The sequence below is a fragment of the Chiloscyllium plagiosum genome, chromosome 26 (assembly GCF_004010195.1).
Source record: "Chiloscyllium plagiosum isolate BGI_BamShark_2017 chromosome 26, ASM401019v2, whole genome shotgun sequence".
Taxonomy (NCBI): domain Eukaryota; kingdom Metazoa; phylum Chordata; class Chondrichthyes; order Orectolobiformes; family Hemiscylliidae; genus Chiloscyllium; species Chiloscyllium plagiosum.
Window position 1 is genome coordinate 16533874 of NC_057735.1, and position 13885 is coordinate 16547758.

The 13885-nt window shown below is 38.9% G+C and overlaps 1 non-coding gene across 1 annotated transcript; it reads right to left on the bottom strand.

Annotated features, from left to right (window-relative positions):
* Positions 1-7716: 7716 nt before the first annotated feature.
* On the bottom strand, positions 7717-7819 carry LOC122563360. Its single transcript, XR_006315571.1, has one exon. It is a non-coding gene; the product is annotated as a U6 spliceosomal RNA (small nuclear RNA).
* Positions 7820-13885: the final 6066 nt, after the last annotated feature.

Below are 13885 nucleotides of genomic sequence, written 5' to 3' on the forward strand. Positions count from 1 at the left end.
GCCTGTTTCCACACTGTAAGTAATCTAATTTAATCAAAAATGAATGGTTAACTTTTTGGAACAAGGAGGAGGGTTAGGAGATGCTTCAATAGGATTTGGACAAGTTGAGTGAGTGGACAAATGCATGACAAATGAAGTATAAAGTGGATAAATGTGAAATTGTCAACTTTGGTCGTAAAATCAGGAAGTCAGATTATCTGAATGGCAATTGATTGAGAGAAGGGTAGGAGCAAAGAGACCTGGTTGTCCTGACACACCAATCACTGAACATAATCATGCAGTTAGAGCAGACGGTGATGAAAGCAAATGATATGTTGACCTTCATTGCAAGAGGATTGGAGTAGAGGAGTCTTGCTGTATCAGTTAGGATGATATTCATTGAAGTTTAGAAGAATGGGGGTGGGTGTTCTCATAAGAACCTATTCTAACAGGACTGGATGGGGTAAACACAGGGAGAATTTCTTAATGTTATGAAGTTGAAGGCGTGTACTGTACATTTAAGAGAGAGTGAAAGCTGTTTTGCACTGAGAGCTTGCAGGCATTGTCACAATGTACTGGAAAATTGAAAGTACGTAACATTTGGCTGTGAAACAAATACCTGTGTTTTGATTGCTATTTTTACAACAAGTCAAATTGAACCCATAAGTTTACATTATACCCAAAGATAGTAAAAACCAATCGATTTTGAATGTATTGTTTTGCCAACATCAAACCAATGAGATGATCTGATACTGGGGATATAAAGAAGCAGACATTTTGACAGTTAGAGTGAGACCAACTGCCATCACCAGAGTAACTGCCAGCAAAACGCGCTGTATTTTGAAATTAAGTTGATGTAATTTTAATATGGGTGGTTATTGGAACAGTATATTATAGAGTCATAGATATGTACAGCATGGAAACATACCCTTCGGTCCAACCCATCCATGCTGACCAGATATCCCAACTCAATCTAGTCCCACCTGCCAGCACCTGGCCCATATCCCTCCAAACCCTTCCTATTCATATACCCATCCAAATGCCTTTTAAATGTTGCAATTGTACCAGCCTCAACCACTTCCTCTGGTAGCTCATTCCATACATGTACCACCCTCTGCATGAAAACGTTGCCCCTTAGGTCTCTTTTATATATTTCTCCTCTCACCCTAAATCTATGCCCTCTAGTTCTGGACTCCCCCACCCCAAGGAAAAGACTTTGTCTATTTACCCTATCCATGCCCCTCATAATTTTGTAAACCTCTATAAGGTCACCCCTCAGCCTCTGACGCTCCAGGGAAAACAGCCTCAGCCTGTTCAGCCTCTCCCTATAGCTCAAATCCTCCAACCCTATCAACATCCTTGTAAATCTTTTCTGAACCCTTTCAAGTTTCACAACATCTTTCCAATAGGAAGGAGACCAGAATTGCACGCAATATTCCAACAGTGGCCAAAAGAGTTGGAGGCAGATAACAAGCGGTTAAGAGAAAGGAGGCTTAGAGTTGTAAATAGTTGTTGTTTTAGTGTTATGTTATGGACTAGACCAGACCACTCAAAACCTTCTTAAGCAGGCAACTCCAGACCATAACTTTGCAATTTGTTTCGGTAAGTGTACAGTGAACATTACCCGGATTAAGTTAGCTAGGTTGACTACTAGATGTTAAAACAGACAAAAATGTATTCACAAAATTACACAATGAAACACAAAGAACAGAATAAAGAACCCTTTCAGAACTCAACCTATCCAACTGGACTTAATTATGCTGTTCCAAATCTACACAACAGTCCCAATAAGAAAACTCCCTTTAAAAAACAGTAGAAATGGAACACATGCTTACAGGTTGAAGTTGAAGGGCAGAAAGAGAGAGAGAGAGTTTCCACACAGCTTCCTGTTGAACTTCCAACCAGGCCAAGATTGAACTAAAACTGTTCAGCTCAGGTAGGTAGCTGACCTTTCCCTTTTCCCTATACAGATCACTTCTAAAACATGACTACTTTGGCCTGAAGTCTCGCCTGTTTACATATAAACAAAAGGCTATTCAAAATCCTTTTCACCTGTGTACCAAACCAGACTGATCGGATCCTGGCCCGGTTTATTACCCCTCTGAAAAAAATCAAGGACAGAGTATTCTTAAGCCAAGGAACAGCTTTTAGGAAAAAAAGTGGCTAGCTTTGTGACAATTCACTTTTTGAGTTAAAGAATAAATTGATATGTTTTCTTTAAATAGTGGAATTTAGGAGCTCTGTGTCACTCATATTTTAACAGATTACGAGGTGAGGTGAGCTTTTCTGGGTGTTTGGTTTAATTAACAGAAAGTTTCACCACCGTGTCATAACAGATTTGAAGCTCAGGTTGATGATTTGGACAGGTTTAGTTAGATCCAGTTTGAAATTTGGGCAGATTTGAACAGATTTGGGGTACAAAAGATCCCAGCAGATTTCAACACTTGCCAATTAGTGTCCTAGATCTTTAAATAAAACGTAGGTAAGACAATTTAACCAACCACAATTAACTTGTAGTTGATTAAATTAAATGTGAAGAGAAATGGCATTTAAGATTGCTAGAGAGGTTCTGGCATTTGAAGATGCTTCTCAAATTTGCCAAGTTTAGAAAGACAGAAGAAGGACATACTTTTAGAATTAGCAAATAGCTTAGAATTGGGTCTAACCGGGGACAAAAGGAAAGCTGAAATTGTAAGTCAAGCATTTAGGTGTGTCAGAGAAACAGACAAGTGCAGTAGAGTTAGAAAAGCTTAAATTACAATTGAGGCAAATGGACTTAGAAGAAATCGAAAGGGAGAGAAGGTTCTTAGCTAAGCAAAGAGAGAGAGAAGAAGGAAAAACTAAGAGAGAATTTGAACGTCATAAGTTGCGAATTAGTCAGGATGGAAATGGGTGTAGGCTTGCTCGCTGAGCTAGAAGGTTCGTTTTCAGATGTTTCATCACTATACTAGGTAATATCATCAGTGATGGAAATGTGTTGCTGGAAAAGCGCAGCAGGTCAGGCAGCATCCAGGGAACAGGAGAATGGACGTTTCGGGCATAAGCCCTCATTCCTGAAGAAGGGCTTATGCCCGAAACGTCGATTCTCCTGTTCCCTGGATGCTGCCTGACCTGCTGCGCTTTTCCAGCAACACATTTCCAGCTCTGATCTCCAGCATCTGCAGACCTCACTTTCTCCTCAATATCATCAGTGAGCCTCCGGATGAAGTACTGGTGGCATGGCCCACTTTCTATGTATGTGTTTAGGTTTCCTTGGGTTGGTGATGTTATTTCCAATGGTGACATCATTTCTTGTGGTGATGTCATTTCCTATTCATTTTCTCAGGGAGTGGTAAATGGAATTCAAGTCAATGTATTTGTTGATAAGAGTTCATTAGCTGCTGCTTTAGTGTGTTGGTGGGTTTGTGGGCTACCATGATGCCAAGAGGCCTGAGTAGTCTGGCAGTCATTTTCGAGATGTCTTTGATGTAGGGGAGAGTGGCTAGGGTTTCTGGATGTGTTTTGTCTGCTTATTGGGGTTTGTTGCTCAGAAATCGATGGATTGTGTCCATTAGGTACCTGTTCTTTTTGAATACACTGTATAGGTGATTTTCCTCTGCTCTGCACTGTTCCTCTGTGATGCAGTGTGTGTTGGCTTGTTGAAAGAATGTTCTAATGCAGCTTTTTTTGTGGGTGTTGGGATGATTGCTTCTGTAGTTCAGTATTTTGTCTGTATGTGTTGTTTTCCTGTAGACGCTGGTTTGAAGTTCCCCATTGACTGTTTGCTGTACTGTGACATCTAGGAATGACAGTTTGTCATTTTTTTCCTCTTCTTTTGTGAATTTTATGCAGTAAGGGTATTATTGATAGTCTTGAAGGTTTCCTCTAATTTGTTTCGTTTAGTGATGACAAAGGTGTTAACCACATAGCAGACCCAAAGTTTGGGTTGGATGGTTGACAGAGCTGTTTGTTCAAGTCTCTGCATTACTGTCTCAGCTAAGAACCCTAAAGGCGGAGATCCCATGGGTGTTCCATTAGGTTGTCTATAGATTTTGTTGTTGAAGGTGAAGTTAGTGGTAAGGCATAGGTTCACTAGCTTGACGACATTGTTCTTGCTCTAGATTAGAGTGGTGCTGGAAAAGCATAGCTGGTCAGGCAGCACCCGAGGAGAGGGAAGATTCCTGCTCCTCGGATGCTGCCTGACCTGCTGTGCTTTTCCAGCACCACTCTAATCTAGACTCTGGTTTCCAGCATCTGCAGTCCTTGTTTTTACCAACATTGTCCTTGCTGGTGAAATTGGTGGTGTTTGGTGTATGTGTCTTTGGTTCTTCTAATAAAGTAGTCAGTGATTCCTTGGCCAGATTGATATTGATGGATGTGAACAGGGCTGTTACATCAAAAGAGACCATTATTTCATCCTTTCTATCTTGGTGAATTTGATGGTCTTCAGGAATTCTTGGGTGGAGTGGATGGAGTGGCGTGAGTCTTCTACTAAGTGTTTTAGTCTTTGGTGTAGCTCCCTGGCCAATCCATAAGTTGGTGTTCTAAGTAGCGAGACTATGGATCTGGGGCGGCTCCTGGTTTGTGAACTTTGGGTAATCCGTAGAAGCATGGTGTGTTCAATCTATCTGTTTTCATTTTTTGAAAGTCAGTCTTATTTATTTCTCCAGATTTGCGAAGGTTTTTGAATAAGGTTGTGATTTGGCTCTCTAGTTGCAGGGTCAAAAAGAATGGTAATGAAGAGAGAAAGTAGGGATATATACAAATATGTTAAAATATTGCCACGGTTTGATGAAAAAGATTTCAAAGCCTTTTTTATTTCATTTGAAAAATTGGCTAGGCAGATGGAGTGGTCAGAGAACTTGGGGGTAATGCTAGTTCGGACTAAGCTGGTAGGCAGAGCTCATGAGATATATGCAGCACTGTCAGATGAGGAGTCAAGAGGTTATGAAGATGTCAAACAGACTATTTTGAGTGCTTATGAATTGTTACTAGAAACGTATAGACCGGTTCAGAAAGATAAAGAAGGAACCAGGTCAGACTTATGTTGAGTTCAAAAGAAGGAAACTTAGTCATTTTGATAGATGGATGCGAGCCTTAAAAATAGAAAAGACTGTGCGTCTTCAAGAGAGATTATTCTGCCGGAGGAGTTTAAAATCTTGCTTCCCAAGATGATAAGAATTCAAGAAGTGGAAGAGCAGCAGAGACGGCAGATGAATATACATTGGTGCATAAGGCAAAGTTTAACTTCTGGCAAGAATTTCATTCTGTGTGGGATAGAAATTGGGAGAAGTGGAGGTCCTACACTACAAAACAAAGAGAACAACACACTGGAAATTGCTCACCACAGGTTAAAAAGAAACCCAAGAGGGTGAAAAGGAGGTGTTTCCACAGTCGATGTTTCGGGCATAAGCCTTCATTCCTGAAGAAGGGCTTATGCCCAAAACGTCGATTCTCCTGTTCCTTTGATGCTGCCTGGTCTGCTGCGCTTTTCCAGCAAAACATTTTTAAGCTCCTACTCTCTACGTTTCTATTGAGCACTGGGACTCAACTGGAATTTGGTTTTTACATCTTTGAATCAAAATATGGTTGTTGACAGGAAATTTAGCCAGAAAATATAGGTGAAGTAATTGAAACTGTAAATGAAGCTGAACTGAAACTGAAGCAATAGAAGTAGTTGATTGAGGAAAGGAGATATCAGAAGGTTGGAATTCTGAGATGCAGGAGAGAGGAATATGTGATGAGAGAAATGAAGTTAAAAATAATTCATTAGGTACAAAGCCATTTTAGATGAGAGGTGACACAAGAAGAGAACCTTTAAATATAAAACATTACATGAATAAAGAGTGGGAAATCAGAAATTGTTTGGACGTGACTGGAAGTTCTTTTCTAAAAAAGAGAATGATGAGATTAGTGATCAGGTAAGAAAAAATAAATACTTTGAGATATTATTCATGGAGTGTTAAGAAAATATTGGATTGGATCCCATCTGTTAAATGGATCTATAATGGATCAAGAAGCAGACAAAGAAGAGTTTGCTCATAATGTGATAGGACATAGACTTAAAATTAGGAAACTGATGGAATCCATCCATGGAGGTCAGAAAGTATGGTGTGAAAACCAGAGAAGGTGCATTGGACATTTTAAAGCAAACAATTACATGAGCAAACTGTTTTATGAAGCTGTAAATAAATGCTCAATTATGAATGAAAAACTATTATAAAGTTGAAACAAGTGTGTCATCAAAGTTTATGGATTAGCATGTTAGCATTAAATATTTCATAGATTTATCTGTGCTCAGAGAATAACATAAAAAATAGGAGTAGGGAATAAACCAGTGAGTCACTTTGCTCACTCTGCCATTCAATGTGATCACGGCTGATCTACCTCACAACTATTATCCTGCAATGTACCCGTATCCCTTGATTGTTTCAATATGTAGAAATCTATCATTCTCGGTATGGAACATATTCAATGACTGAGCTCAAAGAGCCATTTGGAGCAGAGAAGTCCAAATGTTTGCCACCCTCTAATTGAAAGGATTTCTCCTTATTCCAGTCCTAAATAGCTTGAGCCTTGTTCTGAAACTGTGTCCCCTGATCCTACACTTTCCAGCAAAAGGAAACATTCTTCCTGCACCTACCCTGTTGATTGCTGTAGAATGAGATATTTAGCCTTTCATGACCTTACCAAATATACTTTGGTGGGAAGAACAAGAACAAGATTGTAAAAACACTCAGTTGGTATACCTAGGAAAGCCAGAAGAAATTTTCAGGTAGGAATTTAGTTCAGTTTGTGTGCAATTTTCTATATTACAGTATGTCATCAGTATGTTGCAGTCACGCTTTTAGTTACATGACATGTGAGTTTTCTTTCAAGTGGTAAACATTTAGTGGCTGCTGCAAACTGCACATAAAATCATTTACAGCAGAGCTAGAGGTCATATGATTACAGCAAGCCACTGAGTACGCTAAGTATAATGATGTTTCTTCAAACATTTTGCTTTCATAAAAGAAAGCGTACAATATCATTTGCACTTGTAAATTACCCATGTTACCCAATAATCAGAATAACAAAGAAAATGATCATATATTAATAGAACTGTGTTAACGGCTAGTCAGTTCTACTTTGTCAGTCTTTGCACATGCAATGCATACATAGTCTTTAAATTGTACAGATCTACTAATACACTTCATTACTCCCTTCTTTTCTAGCTCCTCTATCTTGTCTTTCAGACTGGACACACAGATCTGCAATGGTCATGATGTTGCACAAAGTCTATCTGACACTTGAGGAACTCCTTTTGCAGTCATCATTCTAACAGTTGCAAACTGTTTATCATCTTTAGACTTAACAATGCCAACTTCTTATATGGTGTACAATGGTCCATCAGAATTATCAGCTGCTATCTCTCCAACAGCCAACTTTATAGAAGAAGTTTCTTCAGTACTTTAGCCATCTTTATATATATATTTGGCTTCCACCTAGTAATGCAGGTTGTACAATGTGATTCTGCTCTGGCACACACAGCACTGCTTTGCCCATGCTAGACATGTTCTCCTTGCTTTTGAGTCAAGTCTTCCATAATGGTTTGATCCTGCCCTCTGGCCTTGATCTTTCTTCTGGCATTTCTGCAATTTTAAAAAAAATTAACCTAATTTCTAATCAACATATTTAGTGATGTTATTACACACCTCTGAAACAAGTAAGACTTAAACCTAGGTCTCCAGCATCACTCCATCACAAGAGGGTCCCACTAAAAATATGGAATGTTTCACAAGTTTGCATATCATCCTCTTGCATGAGCCATGCTAATCTTCACTGTCTTGTTCCAATTTTAGTACATGCGCTACTGAAGCAAATATCATTCCCACTCTTAAATATTTGTTTTGGAATGTCTCTCAGCATAATGCAAAGCCTCTCCTGTTTTCTCAATAATATGCTGTAAGATTACCACCTCAGAAAGTCTCCACATTTCGAGATCTTTTTTGAGAGTAACATTCTTTGCTGTCTCATTTCAAGGACATTCCTAACTTTGATGAAATCAGCATTTCCATAGTTTTTCCACTGAGCATGGAAAAAATTCCAATGCTGTTTCATACCTCCTTTCATTTCCACAGCAGCAGTAAGTGGAAAATGCATAGCTATTTTGACTTACCCAATAATTCAAAGTTGCAGACTTCTATTTTAATTTACTTCTTCCATGCTATTTCCTTCAGTTGCTGGCTTTCTTACAGCCCTGAAAGTCCATACTTTTCAAGTATTGTGTGCTTGATGGCTGCCACAAGCACAGACACTTACATAGAGGTAAAAGTCAGATGACTATAGCAAATCTGCCAAAACACCTAAGTACAGTTGCATTTCTCTAAACAGGTCTAGTCACTCTTCTCCAAAATTCAATCTGGAGTAATTGCAATTGCAGTGCTGGTGGAAAATAATTCAGCTTTTCATCAAAACAGCACTTAATAATGTATCTGAAGCAGAAATACAAATACAAGTCCTGACATCAATAATGTCCACTGCTGTTAGCACTCAAGTGACTGCACTCTAGTGCAGTACTGAGGGAGTGATGCACTACCAGTGGTGCAAGCTTTTAGATGAGATGTTCAACCAATGTGTCATTGTCTGTTTGGATATATGTAAAATATCCCAGTGCACTGTTTCAAAGAAGAGCAGGGGAGCTATCCACTGTGACTTGCCCAAAATGATCCTTCAATCAATAACACAAAAAACAAATTATCTGATCAATATCACATTTATTAATTGTAATAACTGACCCTCCGAATGAATGGAATCATTCAGGTTTGCAATCAGGCAATTGATTGTTGTGTTTCTTACATTACAATAGCAAGACTTTGTAAAATGGTTTAAGAATGCAGTGATTGTAAAAAAATCATTTAATAAATAAAATTCTTTCTTCCTTACTCCTTTATCACCATAGAAAAAGAGGAGCCCAATCCTGGGACCGTGTTTTGTTTTGTGATTGCTTTGACATTCTATTTATACTCCAGAAAGTTAGCAGCAGTTTGTGTATAACAAGAGTCACTGGACTCAAAATATTAATTCTGATTTCTCTCCTCACATGTTGCCAGATCTCAGAGTTTCTCCAGCAATTTCTGTTTTTGTCTGTTTCAGACCTCCAGAATACACAGTTTTTTGTTTTATTTTAATATACACTAAATCTGTCATGTGAATATACTGTTGCATTTGGAAATTCTGCTACAGTCAGTATCTGTAAAACCAACAATGTCTAAATAGCAATGTCTAAATTGTGTATATGATTCATTCAGAGGGTCAGTTATTACAATTAATAAATAAGATGATTGCAAATGATCCAACAAGTGATGTCAGCTGTCTATATTCTGCAGTCCAAGTCATTGTCACTGATGTCCCTCAATTCAAGGATAATGTCTAGTCAGGATTGAGGGTTTCTGCAATGGGTCTTCATGTGACCGCACGGGCTGCAAAGTTTTGAGCATATGAGGCAGATTGTCCTACCAGATAGTGGGAGTCAGATTGCACAATTTGCTTCCTTTCCTTTTATTCTCTGTGGCTACTGCATCTCATCTTTAAGGCAGTTTGACTCAAAACTGCTGAAGTTTGATGGACAAATTGTCACCATTTTGAACAATTGATAGCAAGCTCCTTAATGTCATTAATGTCAATGCTGTCACACATTGGTAAGAGCAAAAGAGTGTCTATGAGGCATTTTCTTTGTCCTTCCAGGAATACGGGCTACTTGAGAGTTGAGAAAATTGGACCTGTCAAGGGAGATTGCATTCAGCCATTCATACACAGGCATGCATCCATTGTAATTGATATTTCAGGATGTTCTATAGAATGCATATAGAGATGGTTCACGATACATGTCATTGTTTGTTTGATGGCTGTGTTTATTATGAATGCCAACAGCAAGTGGAACAATGAGCATGCGTGTGTAGAAACATGGAGTGACATCTTGGCAACAACATCATGTGTGCATGCATCTACTTTCTCTGCAGTTTGACATCTGCAGGAAGAGGTGGACCATACCTTGTCCATAATTATGGTGGGAGCAACAGGTTGAGGTTTATCCTGAGGGTATGAATCAGTTTCTGTCCTTTAAGGGATAAATTTTCAGTCCTATTATAAAAGCAAATGGGAACCACAAGGCAAGATAGAAGTACAGAAGCTCACCTTGGGTGAAACACTGCCCATGAAAACTGTCAGACACCTGCAGATGATGTAAAACACCTGGAGAGAGAAATGTGGGGCTTGCAAATTTTTGTACAAATAGAGGTTGCTATAGCCCAGCAAAGTTAGTTTTACACTTCACAATGGTAAAACTGGCTCTCCCGGTGTAAGCATGGAATGAATGATCATTTGACCTAATTTCCTGAGTTCTCTTATCAATTTATCAAGTTGTCTGATAACAGCATCAGAGCATGTATGGCTACAGTCTCAGCCCCAGCCTCCCGGCACAATCTCCCAGTTCTGCGAAGGACCACTCGCCTTCATCAGTTAGCGTGACAGTTAGAGAGGGCCATGTAGTGAGGTAACAGCATTTTTTTTAATTATGACTGCTCACTCTTTTCAAAGTCATTGAATCCAGAGAATTTAGTAGATGTATTGTGGAATTCCCCAACACTTTGTTTTTGCTGACAAATAGTGTAGATCTGGATCACAGGAGTGTAGTGTGACTTTCGGAAGACTTTGTTGCCAAACACTTGCTCCTGTGGTTTGTAAAGGCTAAGCTGGTCTGCTTTTGGATCAATGTAAATTGTGGCCTTTTGAGAAACTGGCTGCCAAAATAGGAAGCACTCAAAATATAAGAGTGCTTGCCCTTCATTAAAGACATCACTTCATATCTTATACTTCAGACAATTGCAGTCATACCAGCATTTGAGAACTGTGATGACATTTCTTGCACATCTCATTTCTGGAGAACAATTCACAGGCAAACGGGACTAGTTCATTTTAGGAAACCTGGTCAGCGTGGATGAGTTAGGCCGAAGAGTTTGTTTCCATACTGTATGACTGACTCAAATCTACAGGATGCAAATGTGCAGTCTTGATGTGAGCAAAAGTCTGTTAGCTTTGAAGACCTCATCTGGAATACCATTGGGACCACAAGTTTTGTTGTTTCTCTTCCATTTGATTGCTTGTTGCAGCGATCACCCATTGATGCTATTCCATGCCATTGATGCAGTCTATTAGGAGAAAATATGCTGCCACAGTGAATTCCCAGTTGAAGTGGTGTTTGAAATTTACTTTTCAGAATTGATGGATGCCATTATCATTTTTAAGAAAAAAAGCCTGGTCCTGTCAATGAAGGTGTTTTTGTTTATTTGACTTCTAGCTATAAAAGGCCCTAGTAGCTTCAAGAAAGTTTTGTCTGTCATGGCGATCTGCTGAACTTCTCAGGTTTCCTCTTCCCACCACCTGCCTTTTATGTTGTGGATTTTTCTTTGGGTGTTAACCTTCAGCAGTTGAAATACTGAGTTCTTGACTTGTGACACATTTCTACAATGACTTGGAAGTAACCTATAAGTAAATTATTATTCTCAAAGGAACAATATTACAGATTGAATAAATATTCACATTTTGCGTTTGATATTAAATTTTCTGACAAGTATTTATAACTGGAAAAAAATTGGATTTAAACAGAAGTAAGTGTGCCTGTGCCCCACACAGGGCTGGCTGTATGGAAATTACACATACTATTTAAAAAATCAATGGCTTTTAAATGATTATTTGATTCTGTCACAGTACAAAACAGTCAAAAGTGAACTATGTTTTATGTTGTATTGATGTAGTTGGTAGCATAGCTCACAAGTTGGGCAGTGGCCTGTGAGTTATGTAAGTCATTGAAAGTGATGTAATTTATGTGGGATTTCAAAGTTACTTTGTATTCTATTAATATAATAAATATTCATCAATGAGTAAATCAAAGTATATTTACATTTTTTTGTGCTTTCAGGAAAAAGGGTTAGCAGTACTGTTAGTGTCCTGGCAGCTTGGAATGTAATGCATTGTTCAGAAATATGCAATGAATATGAAATAGATATTCATGTAGACCATGACATATTTTATAATATTTCATTACATTTCTTACATTGTTTATAAGTGTATTAATCTAAAAACCTTCAATAATACTAAACCTATCCTTTCACTTCAAACAAAAATCCAATTTTTACCATTTTTGCAAAATCATTATGATGCAGTATTCTAAAATTACATCACAACATAAAAACATTGTATTTATCAAGCACCTTTCCTGACCACCAAAGCAACTTTACAGAAAGAAGTACTTTTGAAGTGTTGGAACTTGCTGTTTTAGGAAAAGCTATATTTGTAATACTGAAGAAGGATAAATATTATCTGAGATATTAGAAATAATTTGTCTTCTTTCTGCAAAACGGTGGAATTGGATCTTTTACATCCACCAGGGAGGACAGACAGGGTCACTGTTTAACATCTCATCTGAAGGACTGAATATCTGAAAATACAGCATCCCCTCAGTACTGTACTTGTAACAGCTTTGATTTTGTGTTCAAGTCCTGGAGTGGGACTTGAACACAAAACCTCCTCTCACAGAGCAAGGATGTTACCAACTGAATCATAAGACATTTATTTGAGGAAAGTGGCTTCCTGTAAGTGAGTTAAAGGCAGTATTTAAATTGTGAGCATTCAACAATGCTGCCAAGCCCCAGGATAAAGTTCAAGGATTAGTTTCAGCTAAGAACCAAAATCGGCTTACAGCCCTAAATGTATTCAGTCTTCTACCTTGGCTGAGTATATGCTTTCATCTTTGATATACAGGAAAGAAAATTCTTTAGAGGGTTTAAATCAATCTGCTACTGTTAAAAGGAAGGATTGGTGTGTAACCTTTTAGGTAAGGAAAACTCCACATAAATCCTATACAAATCAACAGAACTTGCAAAATGAGAAGGAATACCGCAGAACACTTAGCAAGAAATATCATAAAATAACAGAATCCCTACAGTGCAGAAAGAGGCAATTCAGCCCCATCAAGTCTGCACTGACCCTCCGAAGAGCATTTGACTCTGGACCCACTCCATCCCCATAACCCGGCATTTACCTTGGCTGACTGCTGGCACTATTGTCAGTCATTAATAGTCCCCATTAACAGCTATTCATTTCCCCAGACTGACCTTCAACCAGTTCTTTGTCTGTCCAACTATTTACATCTCTCTTTGGGCTCTATCCCCACCTAAAGTTTACTCTCCCCTCTCTCCCCACCTCATCTCCTGTATAAAAAAAATCCTTTTCCTGGCTATCATGAATACTGAAGATAGGTCACTGGACCCAAAACATTAACTCTGATTTCTCACCACAGATGCTGCCAGACCTGTTGAGACTTTCCTGCAATTTCTGTTTTTGCTTCAAATTTTCAACATCTACAGTTCTTTCATTTTTTTTGGCTTGCTTACATGTTTGCAAAGAAAATTCCAAGGTTTTAGTTATAGGCTAATATGTACGTCCGTGAGATATCTTGGGATATCTTTTTCAGCTAAAATAGTCATTCATGAAAGTTACTATTGTTTTCATAGGAGGCAGTTTGAAGATTTATTCTACTCAGCTCAAATGTTAAAAATATAATTAATGACAATAGTTTTCTTTTATTATATTATTTTATACTCTAGCATCACTGACTGGAAGACATTTTATATCCGCTAGGACCAAAGTACCCCACCAGCGCCACTCACCTGCATTCTGCTGACACGCCCCCCACAGACCCCACTGTCACTATCCCCACCCCCCAGAACCCCGAGGGGAGCACTACCCCTGCTCATGCCTCCACCCCCATTCCCCCCACCATCACACCCACTCCAGGTACTGGCTCTGACCACCAGATCCCAGCTCCCAGCCCTGCCGAGTTTTCACCATCCCCCCGGGCCTCCCACTCCCTGAGGACGAACGATCA